Source organism: Accipiter gentilis, chromosome W, assembly GCF_929443795.1.
Source record: "Accipiter gentilis chromosome W, bAccGen1.1, whole genome shotgun sequence".
In the NCBI taxonomy this organism is placed as follows: domain Eukaryota; kingdom Metazoa; phylum Chordata; class Aves; order Accipitriformes; family Accipitridae; genus Astur; species Astur gentilis.
Window position 1 is genome coordinate 30,984,211 of NC_064918.1, and position 18,625 is coordinate 31,002,835.

At 46.9% G+C, this 18,625-nt stretch overlaps 2 protein-coding genes across 6 annotated transcripts in view; one reads left to right on the top strand and one right to left on the bottom strand.

Annotated features, from left to right (window-relative positions):
* Positions 1–18,625, bottom strand: part of LOC126035485 (uncharacterized) — a 349,826-nt gene that overhangs the window by 35,528 nt on the left and 295,673 nt on the right. The window lies entirely within an intron of this gene.
* Positions 1–18,625, top strand: part of LOC126035446 (transcription factor RFX3-like) — a 149,038-nt gene that overhangs the window by 16,408 nt on the left and 114,005 nt on the right. The gene's annotated exons all lie outside the window — the stretch shown is intronic.

An 18,625-nucleotide genomic window follows, 5' to 3' on the forward strand; every position in this document is an offset into this window, starting at 1 on the left:
CCCTGCTCCAGCGTGGGGTCCCTCCCATGGGAGGCAGTTCTCCATGAACTTCTCCAACGTGAGTCCTTCCCACAGGCTGCAGTTCTTCACGAAATGCTCCAGTGTGAGTCCCTTCCACGGGGTGCAGTCCTTCAGGCACAGACTGCTCCAGCGTGGGCTTTCCCAGAGTCACGGCCTTCTTTGGGTGCAGTCACCTGCTCCGGTGTGGGGTCCTCCATGGGCTGCAGGTGGGCATCTACTCCACCATTAAACTCCATGGGCTGCAGAGGGACAGCCTGCTGTCTTACCATGGGCTGCAGGGGAGTCACCTCCTCCGGCACATCTCCTCCCCCTCCTTCTTCACTGACCTTGGTGTCTGCATAGGTGTTTCTCTCACATTCCACTCCTCTCCACTGCAGGTTTTTCCCTGCTTACATATGTTATCCCAGAGGCGCTACCACTGTCGCTGATTGGGTTGGCCTTGGCCAGAGGTGTGTCCGACTTGCAGCTGGGGAAGCTTCTAGCAGCTTCCCACAGGAGCCATCCCTGTAGCTTCTCCCCCTTTACCCTACCCTGCCACAAAACCCCAATACACTCCTCTTGAGACAATAAAGTTCTTTTACAAGAAGTTTGATTTCTGTATAGTGACTATAGTCAAGTCTGTCTTTTTTCTTAAATTGGTTCATAGGAAAAAGATGCATGCTACCATATGCCTGTCAGAGCTTTACAGCTCTGAGGTGTGCACTTCCTATTTGTAGAAAAGAACAATTAGTGCAAGACCCACCTTCTTGTCTTTCTACTTCTCTGTGTGCATTTACAAAGTGTCTGTCACTTGCAGTATGTATTTGTGTGAGCTGACACAGGCAGGACGCAGGAACAACCACAAAACCACAGCTAAAATGCAGAGAGTAAATTTATTTTTGTTACCTCACCAACCAGGGGATCCCCAAAGCAGCACCTGGGCGGAGGCATACAAGTGGGGACGCAGGCACCGCGGAGCTCAGTCCCTGCTTGAGGATCTCCGAACCTGCTGTTTTCACCTGTATATCAGGGATTCATGCAGGCATAGTTTACCACTGTGCTTTGATCTTTCCCACAGCAGGGCAGGAATCTCAAGCATGTTTGATAGGGTGCCTCTGAGTCTATCACAGGCCTGTGTTATCTGAACACAGATGTTCTACTTGTCAAGCACACAAGACTAAACAACGATTAGTATGATATATGTGTTTTTCTACACCTCAGCTGCAAGTCACTTGAGCGTGTTTACAATCCTCCTCGCCAATCTTCCATTATTTTCCCACAGTATTTGAGGGTTTATGTACCCTGGTTTGGATGAATGGGTCATAGAAGTTGCATGGCAGACATCCCTGCCAAATTCAAACAATACTTACCTTAAATTGGTTCCCATAATGAAATATACTTATCTCTCAGTGGCAGTTACAGAATATTAGTCTAAAAAAACCACCCCAAACCAACAAGGTTCTGCATAACCATTAGAGATTATAGCATCAGATACTTCAGGATGATTTAGGTTTATTTCATAGAATGGTTTGGGTTGGAAGGGACCTTTAAAGATCATCTGGTCCAACCCCCCTGCACTGAGCCCCCCTGGTTCCAAACCTTAGAGGTTGACCTTGGGTCTCTCCAGGTGTTTTCTGCCAGAGGCTCCAGGTGAGTCCATGCTCCCTGGCTGCCATGTAGAGCACTGGTCCCTAAACTATTTTTCATTGCGCACCCCTATCAGTAAAAAATTTTTGAGCATGCACCCCCAATATATGTGTATTTATTTATTTATAAATTATATACATGTATTACTGTGCTAATATATTATGTACATTATAAAACATACATTGGACCCAGCGAGGGTCCAATAACTTGTCTAGGAGATATCGTAGAAAAGTTTGCACAGAGGGGAGTTCTCAGAGAGAGGGGCTCCATTTTGGGTAAAAAGCAAGTCATTTTTATATCCCTGCATTGAATTTGCGTGGCAAGGTTTTGGTAGCGGGGGGTGGGGTGGGGGGGTGGGTGTGTGTCTGCGCTAAAGGGGTGGCTTCTGTGAGAAGACACCAGAAGCTTCCCCCATGTCCGACAGAGCCAGTTCCAGCCAGCTCCAAGAAGGACTCGCTGCTGGCCAAAGCTGAGCCAATCAGTGATGTTGGTAGCACCTCTGTGATAACATATTTAAGAAGAGGTAAAAACTGCTGCGCAACAGCAGCTGTGTGAGGTCTCTTTGGCTGACTCTGTAGCAAACAGTGCCAAAATGAAAATTAGTATTTTAAATATTTCAAAAGATTAACTGGCAAATTGGTTTGTTATCCTGTACTAAGAAATTAAGAAATTAATCTTCCACTTCCTTTACTGGTACTTAGTTAAATTGATGTCCTGGTTTCAGCTGCGATAGAGTTAATTGTCTTCCTAGTAGCTGGTACAGTGCTATGTTTTTGAGTTAGGTATGAGAAGAATGTTGATAACACTGATGTTTTCAGTTGTTGCTAAGTAGTGTTTAGTCTCAAGTCAAGGATTTTTCAGCTTCTGATGCCCAGCCAGCGAGAAAGCTGGAGGGGCACAAGAAGTTGGCACAGGACACAGCCAGGGCAGCTGACCCAAAGTGGCCAATGGGGTATTCCATACCATGTGACGTCACATCTAGTGTATAAACTGGGGGGAGTGGGGGTGGGGGGATCGCCGCTCGGGGACTAACTGGGCATTGATCGGCGGATAGTGAGCAATTGCATTGTGCATCATTTGTATATTCCAATCCTTTAATTATTACTGTTGTCATTTTATTAGTCTTATCATTATCATTATTAGTTTCTTCTTTTCTGTTCTATTAAACCGTTCTTATCTCAACCCACGAGTTTTAGTTCTTTTCCCAATTCTCTCCCCCATCCCGCTGGGTGGGGGGTAAGTGAGTGAGCAGCTGCGTGGTGCTTGGTTGCTGGCTGGGGTTAAACCACAACAATTGAACAGGAGCTTGAACAGGGAAGACATTTATTGGAAAAATAAATTTTGTATAGAAGAAAAACTGGTGGTGTGTGGAAGCAGATATCAGGGAGGGATAGGACCATTAGACTGACTTTGAATAGAGGAGGGAGATTTGAGAGACTTGAGTTCTGATAAATACATACCTTAGGTGAAAGTGGAAAAAGAAGAAAGGGAGACCGTGATCAAAATTTTCAGAATAAGGATAAGAGAAGGAGGGTACAAAACTTCCTTCAAATTTCTTCCTTCAAAACTGGGTTGTTTCTTCTTCCCTTCCCCTTCCCCTTCCCCTTTTCCCTTTCCCTTTCCTTTTCCTTTTCCTTTTATTTGAGATCGTCATGATGTGCATTAGTGTATTTTGTATGGTTACCTCTTGTGTTTCTCACTTTTATTCTGAATGGACAGTAAGTCCAGAAATGAGGGTGTTAATCTGGAGACCTACATGCAGTTCCCTGCTGTGTTACAGATTGTGTATGTGGTCTGGTCTGGAGCAAATTATTTGAATGTTTCCAGGGATGGGGTATCTACAACCTCTCTGGGCAACCGGTTCCAGTGTTTCACCGCCCTCACTGTAAAAAATGTCTTCCTTATATCTAGTCTGAATCTACCCTCTTTTAGTTTAAAACCATTACCCCTTGTCCTATCGCTATAGGCCCTACCAAAAAGCCTGTCCCCATCTTTCTTATAGGCCCCCTTTAAGTATTGAAAGAAAGAAGAAGAAATGTGTCAGTTGAGATAACTAGGAATATGAGAGTCCTACCGGTATTTGTGACCGTTGTTTTCTAACCTTTATCTGCAAAATTATTAATCTCAAATACTAATGGAAATTGTTGTTGTTATAGATCTCTGAAATGTCACATAGATCTTTGTCCAAACTTGTTCTTAATCTGTTGCCCTCTAGCAGGTTCTCAAAAGTGCTTCCTGAACCAACTTTTTCCAGAGAATTAGACCAAGTTTCCCTTTTATCTATGCAACACTTGATTATATCATTACAATCTCTGTTAATAATATTGGTGAAACATTTACTGTCTTTATTGCTGTCTTGCGAGAAAATCTATTTTTAAAAATACCTATTTTTCAGTAATGATGGCTATGCTACTATATTTCAGTTCTCATATCAAGTTTCAGTAATTTAACCAAAGTAGTTCCCTTCCTTCCAAATCCTTGATGTTTGTTGCACAAATATTGCATTTATTATCTCCATCCAGTTTTCTAACCAGATTAGAGATAGTCCTTTGATTACCTGCCATTTTTCTGAATTCTGTTCTCATCAATAGTAATACTTTACTATTTTTCATTCTACTCACTTGTTTACCTGATTTTATTTACTTAAAATCAGGAGTGGAGATTACATGAATCGTTCCCAACCTTCTTTCCTCACTTCTTATTTTAGAGCTCTTAAGAATGTTAGACTAAATAATGCAACGCTGTTTTTTGCATATTTGGTCCATAATTTAAAAAGAGCCCACTCTCAATGAATTGATGGTAGTGATCAAACGTCCTAGAAACTTGATCATAGAACCAGTCCTGAAGCTATTAATTTACCATGCTTTTGGCCTTCCCCTGTACAAATGAGAAAAATTCCAGCTTCACTTCTGTATCCACCTGATAGTCTAGAACAGTGGCCTCCAAACTTTTTGATCGCACACCCCTATCAGTACAAAAGTTTTTGAGCATGCACCCCCACTATATGTGCATTTATTTATTTATAAATTATATACATGTATTACTGAGCTAATATACTTTGTACATTATAGAACATACACAAAAAAAAAGAAATTAAAGAAGGATGAGAGAAAGATGAAAGGAACGATATTTTAAAAATATTTTTTATTTTATTCCTTAATGTTACAAAAAACCTTTTTGCTCTTGCTAAAAAAATATTATTAATAATTTTTAGTGAGAGCAATGTGATTCAATATGCTTCATTATTTTTTAAAATCTTGGTTTAACACTTTGTGATACAGTGATTCAAAGGTCTGGTTCTAAGTTCAGTTTATTTTGATACTTGGTTTTAATGGCTGTCATAGCTGGAAAAGATACCTCACAAACATACATGGATCTGAATGGAAGAAGTACATCATTGCCTGCGCTTACTAAATCATGATACTCGCTTTTCAATCCCATCCACCAATTATGCAAAGTTTTTTGTTGAAATTCGGTGTTGCGGTTTAACCCTGGAAGGCAGCTAAGCACCACACAGCCACTCGCTCGCTCCCCCTCCAGTGGGATGGGGGAGAGAATTGGAAGGGTAAAAGTGAGAAAACTCATGGGTTGAGATAAGGACAGTGTAATAATAGGTAAAGCAAAACCTGCGCAGCACGTAAGCAAAGCAGAACAAGGAATTCATTCACTACTTCCCATCGGCAGGCAGATGTTTAGCCATTTCCAGGAAAGCAGGGCTTCATCACGCATAACGGTTCCTTGGGAAGACAAGCACCACAACTCCGACCATCCCCCCTTCCTCCTTCTTCCCCGCAGCTTTTATTGCTGAGCACGACGTCATATGGTATGGAATATCCCTTTGGTCAGTTGGGATCAGCTGTCCCAGCTGTGTCCCCTCCCAACTTCTTGTGCACCCCCAGCCTACTTGCTGGTGGGGCGGTGTGAGAAGCAGAAAAGGCCTTGATGCTGTGTAAGCACTGCTCAGCAGTAACTAAAGCATTGGTGCGTTATCAACACTGTTTTGGTCACAAATCCAAAACATCGCTCCATACCAGCTCCTATGAAGAAAATTAACTCTATCCCAGACAAAACCAGTACATTCGGTTAGTAAATTTCCATCTTCCCTGATGTTAATCAGTTGTTCTTGGAAATTCATAGGAAGGTGTTACGTTTTTATAGTTTTAACAAATGGGATTAAAGCCTACTGAAACTCTTCATGTGGAAGCTTTTTAAACATGTTAGATAATTCTGTTTCCAAAATTTTTAAGTGCACAAATATGAGAGTTTTTATAGGTGACACACTTGCACTTACTAATTGATTATATGGACCCATCGACTTCCATGTCCAGTGTTTCTTTTTGACTACTGGGGTGTTTACTGTAGTTGGGGGTTAGGTCCTCTCGTGGTTTCAGCTCAGCCGGTAACAAAGCACCACGCAGCCGCACGCTCTCTCCTCTGCCCTGGCCACGGTGGGATGAGGAGAAAATATAAAGAAAGGCTCACGGATCGAGACAAGGACTGGGAAGGATCACTCCGTACTTATGGTCACAGGCAAAAGACAGACTCAACTTGGGAAAGAAACAAAATCAATTTAATACAAATTAAATCAGAACAAAGTTATTAGGAAGTAAAGGAAACCTTAGAACACCTTCCCCCCCCCCCCCCCCCCCTTCCCAGCTCAACTCTACTCCCGGTTCTCTCTACCTCCTCCCCCCGGCGGCGCAGGGCAACAGGGAATGGGGGTTGGGGTCATTTCGCCACACGTTGTCTCCGCTGCTCCTTCCTCCTCAGGGGGAGGACTCCTCACTCGTCCCATGCTCCACCGTGGGGTCCCTCCCACAGGAGAGAGTCCTTCATTAACTTCTCCAAGCTGGGTCTCATTGGGGTAGGCAAGGCACCCTTCTGTCAAGTGGTGCACCAATTCATTTGGACTACATGCTTGTTCAGGTGTAAAATCCCAGGCTATCAGAGGTGATAAACATCCTAGGCATCTGCCCAAAACCATCCACACACCCTGCCACCCAGGAACTGACCGCCTCAGGACACGTTTGTGGCCTCACCAACAAGTAGTTTCCTCTTACGCTAGAATGAAACCAGGTTCCACACACCCGGCAAAATGACAACGATATTAGATAACAGGATCAAACAGCTTACATAAGATATGCAAGAACCTTAGGATCCTGTGCAATAAAGCCAGCCACATCAGTCCCAGAGGAGAAGAGGGAGGTATAATCCCTCATTCTTGCTGCAAGATAGCTCACCCGGAACAGGAATGGCATCAATGTCCGGGCCAAGTGAATGGCCACTGCTTTTATCAAAATGTTCCCAGGCACAGCAAAATAGAGAGATAAGCAGCGCAGCAAACAGCAAGAGCTGAAAGCAGTCACTAACAAGCCCTAGACTCTATTATACAGTAAAGCAAGCAAGCTCCATGATCTGCACAGAAGCTTGCCAATTAGCAACTACAACAGCTATAGCATGCTCAGGTTAAAACTGTCGTTATCTCGATCCCCACATTGGGTGCCAAAAAAGGGCTGTGGTGGGTTGACCCTGGACAACAGCCAAACTCTCTCTTTGGGAGAGAAAAATAGAAGAGGAGACTTGTGGAGTGAGATAATGACAGTTTAATAAGAAATGCAAAATCTGCGTGCTCAAGCAAAGCAAAAAGATGAATTCATTCACTACTCATTGTCAGGCAGATGTCTGGCCACTTCCTGGGAAGCAGGGCCTCAGCATGCGTAACAGTTACTTGGGAAAACAAATGCCATAATCACAACTGTCCCCCCCTTCTTCCTCCTTTCCCTGAGCTTTTATTGCTGAGCATGACATCATATCGTATAGAATATCCCTTTGGTCAGTTTGGGTCAGCAGTCATGGATATGTCCCCTCCCAACCTCTTGCCCATTCCCATCCTACTGACTTTTGGGAAGAGGAAGAGAGAGAAAGCCTTGATGCTGTGCAAGCACTCTTCAGCAATAGCCAAAACATTGGTGTATCATCAACATTGTTCTAGCCACAAATGCAAAGTGCAGCACCACATGGGCTGCTATGTAGAAAGTTTACTTCATAACTCCATCCTAGCCAGACCCAGTGCAGAGTCAGATGGATAGGTGGGAGAAAAACAGTCCCCAACAAGGTGCTACAGGAAATCCAACTGTTACCCAGTCCTGAGAATAAAAATAAGTTATGTGCTGTGCTAGGGACTTCAGGATTTTGGAGGACACATATTCTAGGATTTAGTATAATAGCACATCCACCCTATAACTTGCTAAAGAAAAATGCAGTCTGCGAATGGAATCCACAACATGAAGAGGCCCTGGAGCTTTTAAAGGAATATGTGACTGTATATCAATCACTGGGACCCATGCACCCTCTCTCACTACATATCCAGGTGAGAGAGAAGGGATAGTGGTGGGGACTATGGCAACAAGGGCCTACCAGTTCCAAGGAACTGCCTATTACTTTTGGCTCCAAATCATGGCAGAATGCTCAGCACAATTACTCAACTTTTAAAAAGGTGCTATTAGCAGCTTACGAAGAGCTAGTAGCAACTGAGTCCTCAGGGAAGAAGTGTAAAATTGCATGTGCTAATATCTATTCTTAAGCCTATTCTTGCTGGTAAACCACTGCTTTAGGTGTAGCACATAAGACCTCTGTACAAAGGTGGGCACTGTATATCCATAATCATGTAACCACAGATGGCTTAACTAAAGACAATAAAGTTACTGGAGTTGTGGAGCATGTAGGAATGGCCACTTGTCGTGGTTTAACCCCAGCCAGCAACTAAGCACCACGCAGCCGCTCACTCACTCCCCCCCATCCAGTGGGATGGGGGAGAAAATCGGGAAAAAAGAAGTAAAACTCTTGGGTTGAGATAAGAACGGTTTAATAGAACAGAAAAGAAGAAACTAATAATGATAATGATAACACTAATAAAATGACAACAGCAGTAATAAAAGGATTGGAATGTACAAATGATGCACAGGGCAATTGCTCACCACCCGCCGACCGACACCCAGCTAGTCCCTGAGCAGCGATTTCCTGCCCCCCCTACTTCCTAGTTCCTATACTAGATGGGACGTCCCATGGTATGGAATACACCGTTGGCCAGTTTGGGTCAGCTGCCTTGGTTGTGTCCTGTGCCAACTTCTTGTGCCCTGGCTGGGCATGAGAAGGTGAAAAATCCTTGACTATAGTCTAAACAATACTGAGCAACAACTGAAAACATCAGTGTTATCAACATTCTTTGCATACCTAACTCAAAACATAGCACTGTACCAGCTACTAGGAAGACAGTTAACTATCCCAGCTGAAACCAGGACACCACTGAATACACAGACCTTCTGTGCACCCCTATCCAGCACGCCCCTGAATTCAATCCCCATCAACCAGATGGTGTCTGGTTTACCAATGGGAGTGCTTGCAAAATACAGGGTAAATGGCAAGGAATGGCTGCTGCATCTGTAGCTGATGAACCTGCAGTAATTGAGCAAATAGAAGGTTCTGCTCAATTAACAGAGCTCTATGCCATAGCATTAGAAACGGTGCACAGGCCATATACACTGATTCCTATGCTGTATGGGCTGGTGCTATGCAATGGCTGGGGAATTGGGCAAAACACAACTGGCAGGTAGGGAACTGAGATGTATGGGGAAGGGAATATTGGGAACAAATATACAACATCACTAACTCCCATACTATTGCTATAGGGCACGTAGCCACACACCAGAAAAACACCACTCAGGTAGCCAAATGGAACAGTATGGTTGACCACTTAGTGAGTATAAATGTGGCAGGATTTTCCTCTACCTTGAGTATTGAGTGGCTGGGTAAATGGCTGCATGAATGGTTGGAACACACTGGTGCATATGACCTGTATCAGCATGCAGCAAGATGAGGTTGGCCAATTACTAAGCAACAACCAGTTCAACTAGTGATCACCTGTGGATTTTTGTAATGAAACAAAGGATTATCTTGACAAAAGTCAACAACAAGCAAAACTTAGGGAAGGCAAAGTCCTGTGGAGTACTTGGCAAGTAGACTATACCAGACCCATGACATGTACCTCTGAAGGATGGAAATTTATTATGACTGGAGTTGAAATACTGAGCGGTTTGGGTAATGTTTACCCTACGCTCACTGCATTGACAGCCGTGGCAGGATTAAACTGATGGTTTGCTATGCACCCAGTGCCACAAGAGATACAGTCAGATAATGGGTCACATTTTAAAAATAAACTAGTACAGGAATGGTGCCTTAAGCATGCAGTTAAGTGGCCTTTCCACTTACCCTATTAACCTCACAGTAATGGTATAGTAAAAACATGGAACTGTCGGGGAAGACGACTGGCCTGGCTGAACAGGGAGCATTTGCTGGGACTCAGGAAAAAAAGGAGAGTTTACCATCTTTGGAAGAAAGGGCAGGAAACTCAGGAAGAGTACAGGGATCTTGTTAGGTCATGCAGAGAGGAAATTAAAAAGGCAAAAGCTCAGCTAGAACTCAATCTGGCCACTGTCATAAGAGACAACAAAAAATGTTTTTACAAATACATTAACAACAAAAAGAGAGCCAAGGAGAATATCTATCCTTTATTGGATGCAGAGAGGAACATTGCCACCAAAGATGAGGAAAAGGCTGAGATACTTAATGCCTTCTTTGCCTCAGTCTTTAATAGTGAGACCAGTTATCCTCAGGGTACTCAGCCCCCTGAGCTGGAAGGCAGGGGCAGAGAGCAGAATATACCCCCCATAATCCAGGAGGAAGCAGTGAATGACCTGCTACACCACCTGGACACTCACAAGTCTATGGGACCAGATGGGATCCATCCGAGAGCCAAGCCACTCTCCATCATTTATCAGCAGTCCTGGTCAACAGGGGAGGTCCCAGATGACTGGAGGCTTGCCAGTGTGATGCCCATTTACAAGAAGGGTCAGAAGGAGGATCCAGGGAACTACAGGCCTGTCAGCCTGACGTCGGTTCTGGGGAAGATTATGGAGCGGTTCATCTTGAGTGCGCTCACACGGCATGTGCAGGACAACCAGGGGATCAGGCCCAGCCAGCATGGGTTCATGAAAGGCAGGTCCTGCTTGACCAACCTGATCTCTTTCTATGACCAGGTGGCTCGCCTAGTGGATGAGGGGAAGGCTGTGGATGTTGTTTACCTGGACTTCAGTAAGGCCTTTGACACTGTCTCTCCTGGCATACTCCTTGAGAAGCTGGCGGCCCATGGCTTAGACAAGTGTACTCTTTGCTGGGTAAAAAACTGGCTGGCTGGATGAGCCCAGAGGGTTGTGGTGAATGGAGTCAAATCCAGTTGGCAGGGGGTCACGAATAGTGTTCCCCAGGGCTGAGTTTTGGGGCAAGTTCTCTTTAATATCTTTATTAATGATTGGACGAGGGGATTGAGTGCACCCTCAGTCAGTTTGCAGATGACAACAAGTTGGGAGGGAGGGTTGATCTGCTCGGGGGTAAGAAGGCTCTACAGAGGGATCTGGACAGGCTGGATTGATGGGCCAAGGCCAATTGTATGAGGTTCAACAAGGCCAAGTGCCAGGTCCTGCACTTGGGTCACAACAACCCCATGCAGTGCTACAGGCTTGGGGAAGAGTGGCTAGAAAGCTGCCCGGCAGAAAAAGACCTGGGGGTGTTGGTCGACAGCCAGCTGAATATGAGCCAGCAGTGTGCCCAGGTGGCCAAGAAGGCCAACGGCATCCTGGCCTGTATCAGAAATAGCGTGGCCAGCAGGAGCAGGGAAGTGATTGTTCCCCTGTATTCGGCACTGGTGAGGCCACACCTCGAGTACTGTGTTCAGTTTTGGGCCCCTCACTACAGGAAAGACATTGAGGTGCTGGAGCATGTCCAGAGAAGAACAATGAAACTGGTGAGGGGCCTGGAGCACAAGTCTTATGAGGAGTGGCTGAGGGAATTGGGGTTGTTTAGTCTGGAGAAAAGGAGGCTGAGGGGAGACCTTATCACTCTCTACAACTACCTGAAAGGAGGTTGTAGTGAGGTGGGTGCTGGTCACTTCTATCAAGTAACTAGTGATAGGACTAGAGGAAATGGCCTCAAGTTGCAGCAGAGGAGGTTTAGATTGGATATTAGGAAAAATTTCTTTACCAAAAGGGTTGTCAGGCATTGGAACAGGCTGCCCGGGGAAGTGGTGGAGTCACCATCCCTGGAGATGTTCAAAAAGCACATAGACGTGGCACTTCAGGACATGGTTTAGTGGGCATGGTGGTGTTGGGCTGACAGTTGGACTTGATCTTAGAGGTCTTTTCCAAACTTAATGATTCTATTCTATCTCAAATGGCAAAATGGTGATGTTAATTGGGAAAGAAACTTGTAGAAGGCTCTGCGAGCTTTGAACTCCTGGCAGACTCCTACTAGCAAGTAGTCCGCTACGCAGAGGGTTTTGTATTGGGTTTGTGTGGCAAGGTTTTGGTAGTGGGGGGGTTAGAGGGGTGGCTTCTGTGAGAAGACACCAGAAGCTTCCCCCATGTCCAACAGAGCCAGTTCCAGCCAGCTACAAGAGGGACCCATCACTGGCCAAAGCTCAGCCAATCAGCAATGGTGGTAGCACCTCTGTGTTAACATATTTATAAAGGGGGAAAAACTGCTGCGCAACAGCAGCTGGGGGAGACGAGTGAGAACATGTGAGAGAAACAGCTCTGCAGATACCAAGGTCAGTGAAGAAGGAGGGGGAGGAGGTGATCCATGCACCAGAGCAGAGATTCCTCTGCAGGCAATGGTGAAGCATGCTGTCCCCCTACAGCCCACAGAGGTCCATGGTGGAGCAGATATCCACCTGCAGCCCATGGAGGACCCCACACTGGAGCAGGTGGATGTGCCTGAAGGAAGCTGTGACCCTGTGGAGAGTCTGCACTGGAGCAGGCTCCTAGCAGTATCTGTGACCCTGTGGAGAGGAGCCCATAATGGAGCAGTTTTCTTTTGTCCCTCTCCTGGCTCTCTCCAGTCTGTCTCTCTCAGATCTCTAGACCCTTACACCTATCCCAGCTCTCTCCCAGACCTCACCCCTCAGTCCTCTCTCACCTCTTTCAGCTGTCTCTCAGTCTGCCCCTCTCGCAGCCCTATCTCCTTTCTTCCTCCTCTCAGTCTCTCTCTTGGCCCTCGCCCCTCTCCCAGCTCTCTCCTCCCTTGCCCCTCTTTCGTCTCTCTCCCATCTCTCTCCCTGGCATCATGCCTCTCCCAGCCATTGCTCTTTTCTCAAGCTCTCTCTCGGCCCTGGATACCTTCTCCCCCTGTCCCCCCCCCCCCCCTCATATCTTCCCTCCCTCTCACCGTTCCCTCAACCTCTTGTCTCATCCCCTCGCTCTCCCCTCTCTCCCCTCCTCCCTCTTTCTTGAGCCTATCTTGTCCCTCTCCAGCTGCACCCCTCTCTCATCCACTGATCTCTCATCCCTATTTTTCTCAGCCCCCCGCCCCTTCCCCCCCACCCTCCGGTCCCTCTCTTGCCTCCTTGCCGTCTCCCTTCCCCTCCCCTCATATTTCTTTCCCCTCCCTCCCTGCCTCCTCTCTTCTTCCCTCCCTCTTTCCCCCTATTCCCTCCTAGCTCTTGTCCCGTCTCTCTGCTTCCCTCTTATCTCCCCCCTCTTGTCTTCTCTCACCCTCCCTGTTGCCCCCCTCTCTCCCTTATCTCGTCTCCTCTCCCCCTCTTCTCCCCCACCCCTCCCACCCCCTCTCTATGCACTCTAGTCTCCCTTGACTCTCTCATCTCTCTCCTCTCCCCTGGTCTCCCACATTTATAATCTAATCTCTCAGCCCTCTCTTGCCCCCCCCATCTGTCATCTCCCTCTCTCACCGCTCTTGCCCCCCATCCAGCTCTGGTTTCTCTTGCCTCACATCATCTCTCTCACCTCGTGTCCTATTGTTGTGTCCTCGTCTCGTCTCATCGCATAGCTTGGCTCGCCTCTCATTTCTTGCCTCCCCCCTTTTCTCTCTCCTCATCTATCCCCATCTCCCATCTCTCTCCCCCATTTCTCGTCTCTTTGTCTCCTCTCATCTTGTCTCTTCTTTTCACCTCTCCTTGTCTCATGTCTTTATCATCTCGCCTCCCGTCTCTCCCTCTCTCATTTCTCTCTCCCATCTTTCCCACTCTTCTCTCCCCCATCTCTTTAATCTTGCCTGGTCTCACCTCTCTTGCACCTCCCTCTGTCCCCTCCCTGCTCTCACCCCCCCTCTCCTGCCCCTCTCATATAGTCTCTCTCTCTTTTCTTGGCTCTCTCATCTGGTCTAATCCGGTCTCTCACCTTGTCTGTCATCTTTCTCATCTTGCTGCTCTTGTCTTGCCTGGCCTCTCCTCTGTCATGACCCGGGCTGGACAGACCAGGGAGGGGTCATGGTGAATTCGGAATTCCCTCAGGCTAAATTAAGATGAAACAACACCAAACGATCAGTTAAACATTTTATTCATGGCAGAAGCACACTGAATTTGGAAGGCGTTAACAGTAGGTGGTGTGGTTTCTCACAACAGGAATTGGCATGGAACTACCTCAGTAAACCATGTAACCCATGGTAACCATATACATCAATTCAGGGAATAAGGAGGCCCTCCCACTGTGTCACGAGGCTCAGAGCAGACCCCCTTGCTTTCTAGACTCCTTCTCAGAGAGGAGCCTAGGGGCAGCTAGATCCACTCCTAGTCCCAGACTTGGTCAATGCTTTTATATCTAAAGGGATGAGGTGTAGGTATTATGGAAAAGGAAAAAGAGAGAGAGAGCAAGACAGAGAGAGAAAAAGGAAAAGATAGATTTCACCGGTCCTGGGTCCTTTGTTGGTCCAGTCAGACTAAGGATCCTGTTCCGGTGAGCTGGCACGTAGGGCTCCTTGTTTCTGCATCTTTTATAGCTCAGTTCCCACCTTTTCTCATGTCAATCACGCCCCTCTTGCTCTTCTGAATACCGCCCATAAGGACTTATGTAACTCTCGATCTTGTGCGCAGGCACCATTGGGGGGTGGTGGTCGTGAAGGGTTGCTCAGGCAGCTGTGAGCCCCTTCCTCAAATAAACTTTGTATAACCTCTGGCCATATATGGTGAGCTGCCCTGCTCAGCATATCAGAACACAGAATTACACATCCTCCAGCACGCCCTGTTGCTAACTACCTTTAGTTAGGCAGAACTTGCTTCTTTATTATGCAGGGTTTGTTCTTAGGCAGAACTTGCCCCACCACAACGTTTGAGACATTAACTCTTTCAGTCTCTCACAGCCTCCCCTTTTCCTATTTTCTCCCACATCTCTCATTTTGTCTTGTCTCATTTCTCATGTATTCTCTCATCTCCCCCCGCATCTCTTGCCTCTCATCTCATGGCTCACCCCCCACCCCCCTTAAGTCACTCTCATCTCTTGTTGGCATGGCATCCCCCCCACCTCTAGTCTCCCTTCATTGTCTCATCCCATACATCATCTTGTATCACTCCCCTCTTGCCTCTTCCTCTCTATTCTCCCTCCCTGCCCCTGTTTCTCTCTTGTCTCTCATTTTGGCTGCTGCCCTGCCCTACCCCCCCCCCCCCCCCCCATCTCATGTCTCTCACCTGGTCTGGTCTCTCTTACCCCTCTCTTCTCATCTTGTCTCCCTCCCCCCTCCCCTCCTCTTGTCTCGTCTCCTCTCATATTACCCCCTCTTGCCTCATCTAGGTTGGCCCATCTCTCATCTCATTTCTCATTGCATCTCTCCCCTCTCTTCAATCTCTCATCCGTTGCCTCTCTCTTCTGTCCCTCTCATCCATTGCCCCTCTCTTCTGCCGCCCCCCTCTCTTCTTTCCCATCTCTCTCACCTGCCTCTCTTGTCTTTCCCCTTGGCTCATCTCTCATCTATTGTCTCTCTTCTCTCCCATCTATCTAATCTCTTATCACTCGTCTCTTGTCTCCTGTCATCTCCTCTCTAATTTCTTGTCTCTCTCTGTTGCCTCTCGTCTTGTCTTTCATCATCTCTCCTCTCACCTAGTTTCCTCTTGTATTCTTTTTTCTCTCCTCTTGTCTCACTTTGTCTCATCTCTTATCCCACATCTCATCCATCGTCTCAGCTCTCTTGTGTCTCTCATCCCTTATCCCTCTCTTGCCCCCCCAGCCCCTCCTGTCTCTTTCATCTTGTCTCTCCATTTGCATATCATCTCCTGTCTCTCATCTTTCCTCTCATCTTTCCTCTTCTCTCTCATCTCGTCGTCTCCTCTCATTTCTGTGTTGCCTCTCGCCTTGTCTCATCTAATTTTTCTTCTCATCACACATCTCCCCTCTCATCTTGTCTTGTCTCTGTCTTATCCCTCTCTGACTCCTCCCTCATCACCCTCTTGTTTCTTTCTATCATCTCGTCTCATCCCTTGCCTCACCTCTCACCTGTTGCCTCTCTCTTGTCACCTCTCATCTGTTGCCTAATCTCCCCTCTCCTGTCATCTCTCCTCTCTCATCTTGTCTCTCTTGCCTCGTCTTCTCTCTCCTCTCATCTTTTTTTCTCTCCTCTTGTGTTGCTTCATCTAATCTCTTGTCTCACCTTGTCTTGTCTTGATTCTCTTCTTGTCCCTCCTCTTGATTCTTGTCTTATCCCTCATCTTGTCCCTCTTATCTCTCTTCTCTCTCCTGTCTCTCTCATCTTCCCTGTCCCTTGCAACTCTCGTCTTTCTCTCTTGTCCCACTCCTCTCTTGCCCCCCCCCCCCCCCCCTTGTCCCACCTGGCCTCTCTTGTCTCTTTCATCCTGTCTTTCCATTCTTATCTCTCCTCACCCGTAATCTCGTCTTGTCTCTCACATCACCTTTCCCCTCTCATCTCTCTTTACTTGTCTATTGCCACTTGTCTCACCACCCATCTCCCCTCTCCCTCCCCATCTCTATTGCCCCCTTCTTGTCTCCATCGTCTCATCTCATGTCTCATTCCCTCTTGTCTCTCTCTTCTCTCCCTCATCTTGTATTACCTCTCTCATAGCATCATGCCTGTCTAGGCTCTTGTCGTTCTCTCTCTCCCTCCCCCTCCCCCCCTCTCATCTCGCCTCGGCTCCCTCTAGTCTGTATCTCATCTGTCTTTCTCTCTCATCTGCCCTATCTCTATTGTCTGCCTCCTCTGTGCCCCCCTCTCTCATCCCTTATCTTTCTCTGGCCTCTAGTCTGTCTTCTTTCTTGGCTCTGCCTCATCTCTCTCTCACCTGCCTCCTCTTGTTTCTCCACTCATCTTGCCTCCTCTCTCCTCATCTCTCTGTCTCACCTGTGTCTTATCTCTCTCATCTCATGCCCCTCTTATCTCTTGCCACTCTCCCCTCTCATTTCTCTCACCTGGGGGGGTGGGGGGAAAGCAGAAGGAAGGTGAAAAGACTTGTGGATCAAGACAATGTCAGTTTAAGAAGAAAAACAAAAGCTGTGTGTGCAAACAAAAGAGGAATTAATTCACTATTCCCCATTGGCCAGCCACAAGATGTCCAGCCACTTCCTGGAAAGCAGAGCCTCAACATGCTTAACAATTGCTTGCTAAGATAAATGCCATAACCATGAGTGTCCCCCCTCCCCTTCCTCTTCCTTTCCATGAGCTTTTTTTGCTGAGCACAATGTCATATGGTATGGAATATCCCTTTGGTCAGTTGGGGCCAGCTGTGTCCCCTCCCAACCTCTTGCTCACCCCCAACCTACTGGCCTTGGTGGGGGTGGGGAGTTGGAGAGAAAGCCTTGATGCTGTGCAAGCACTGCTCAGCAATAGCCAAAACATCAGTCTGTTATCAACACTGTTCTAGCCACACATGCAAAGCGCAGCACCATACAGGCAGCTATGAGGAAAGTTAACTCTATCCCAGACAGGCCCAGTACAAAAAGTGATGCTGATTGATAGATGCATTGGCAACAAGAAAGGATTGTACGAGTACAGAAACAGCAAAAGGAAGACTAGGGAAAATGTCACCTGCTGCTGAATTGGGCAGGGGAACTGGTGACAAATGACATGGGTAAGGTCGAGGTACTCAATGCCTTCTTCACCTCAGTCTTTACTGGTGAGACCAGCCTTGAGGATTCCCAGGCCCCTTGAGACCAGAGGGAAAGTCTGCAGCAAGGAAGATTTACACTCCATGGAGGAGGACCATGTATAAGAGCACTTATACAAACTGAACATACATAAGTCCATGGGGCCTGATGTGTTGCAACCACGAGTGCTGAGGGAGCTGGCTGATGTCATTGCAAGGCCACTCTTGGTTATCTTTGAATGGTCATGATGATTGGAAGAGGTTCCTGACAAGTGGAAGAGAGCAAATATCACTCCAGTCTTCGAGAAAGGCAAGAAGGAAGATCTGGGGAACTACAGGCTGGTCAGCCTCATCTGTATTCCTGGGAAGATGATGGAGAAAATAATCCTGGAAACTGAAGGACATGAAGGTGCTTGGTAGGAGTCAGTATGGATGTATGAATGGGAAATCATGCCTGACCAACCTGATAAGCCTTCTACAATGAAGCAACTAGCTTAGTGGTTGAGGGGAGAGCAGTTGATGTTGTTTAATAGACAGTGAGGTGGACTGAAACTGGCTGAATGGCCAGGCCCAGAGGGTTGTGATCAGTGGCACAAATTTCAGTTGGAAGCAAGTCACTAGTGATGTCCCTCAGGAGTCTATGCTGGGGCCAATACTTTTTGATATCTTCATTAGTGATCTGGAAAATAGGACAGAGTGCACCCTCAGCAAGTTTTCAGATGATACAAATTTGGAGGAGCAGTTGATAGACCAGATGGCTGTTGTGCCATTCAGAGGGACCTCAACAGGCTGGAGAACTGGGCAGAGAAGAATCTCATGAAATTCAACAAGTGGGAATGCAAAGTCCTGCATCTGGGGAGGACTTACCCCAGGCACCAGTACAGGCTGCAGGCTGACTAGGTAGAAAGTAGCTTTGCAGAGAAGGATATGGGTGTCCTAATGGACAAGAAGCTGAACGTGAGCCAGCAATGCACCCTCATGGCAAAAAAGGCCAACAGTATCCCTGGCTGGATTAGGAAGAGCATTGCTAGGAGGTTGAGGGAGATC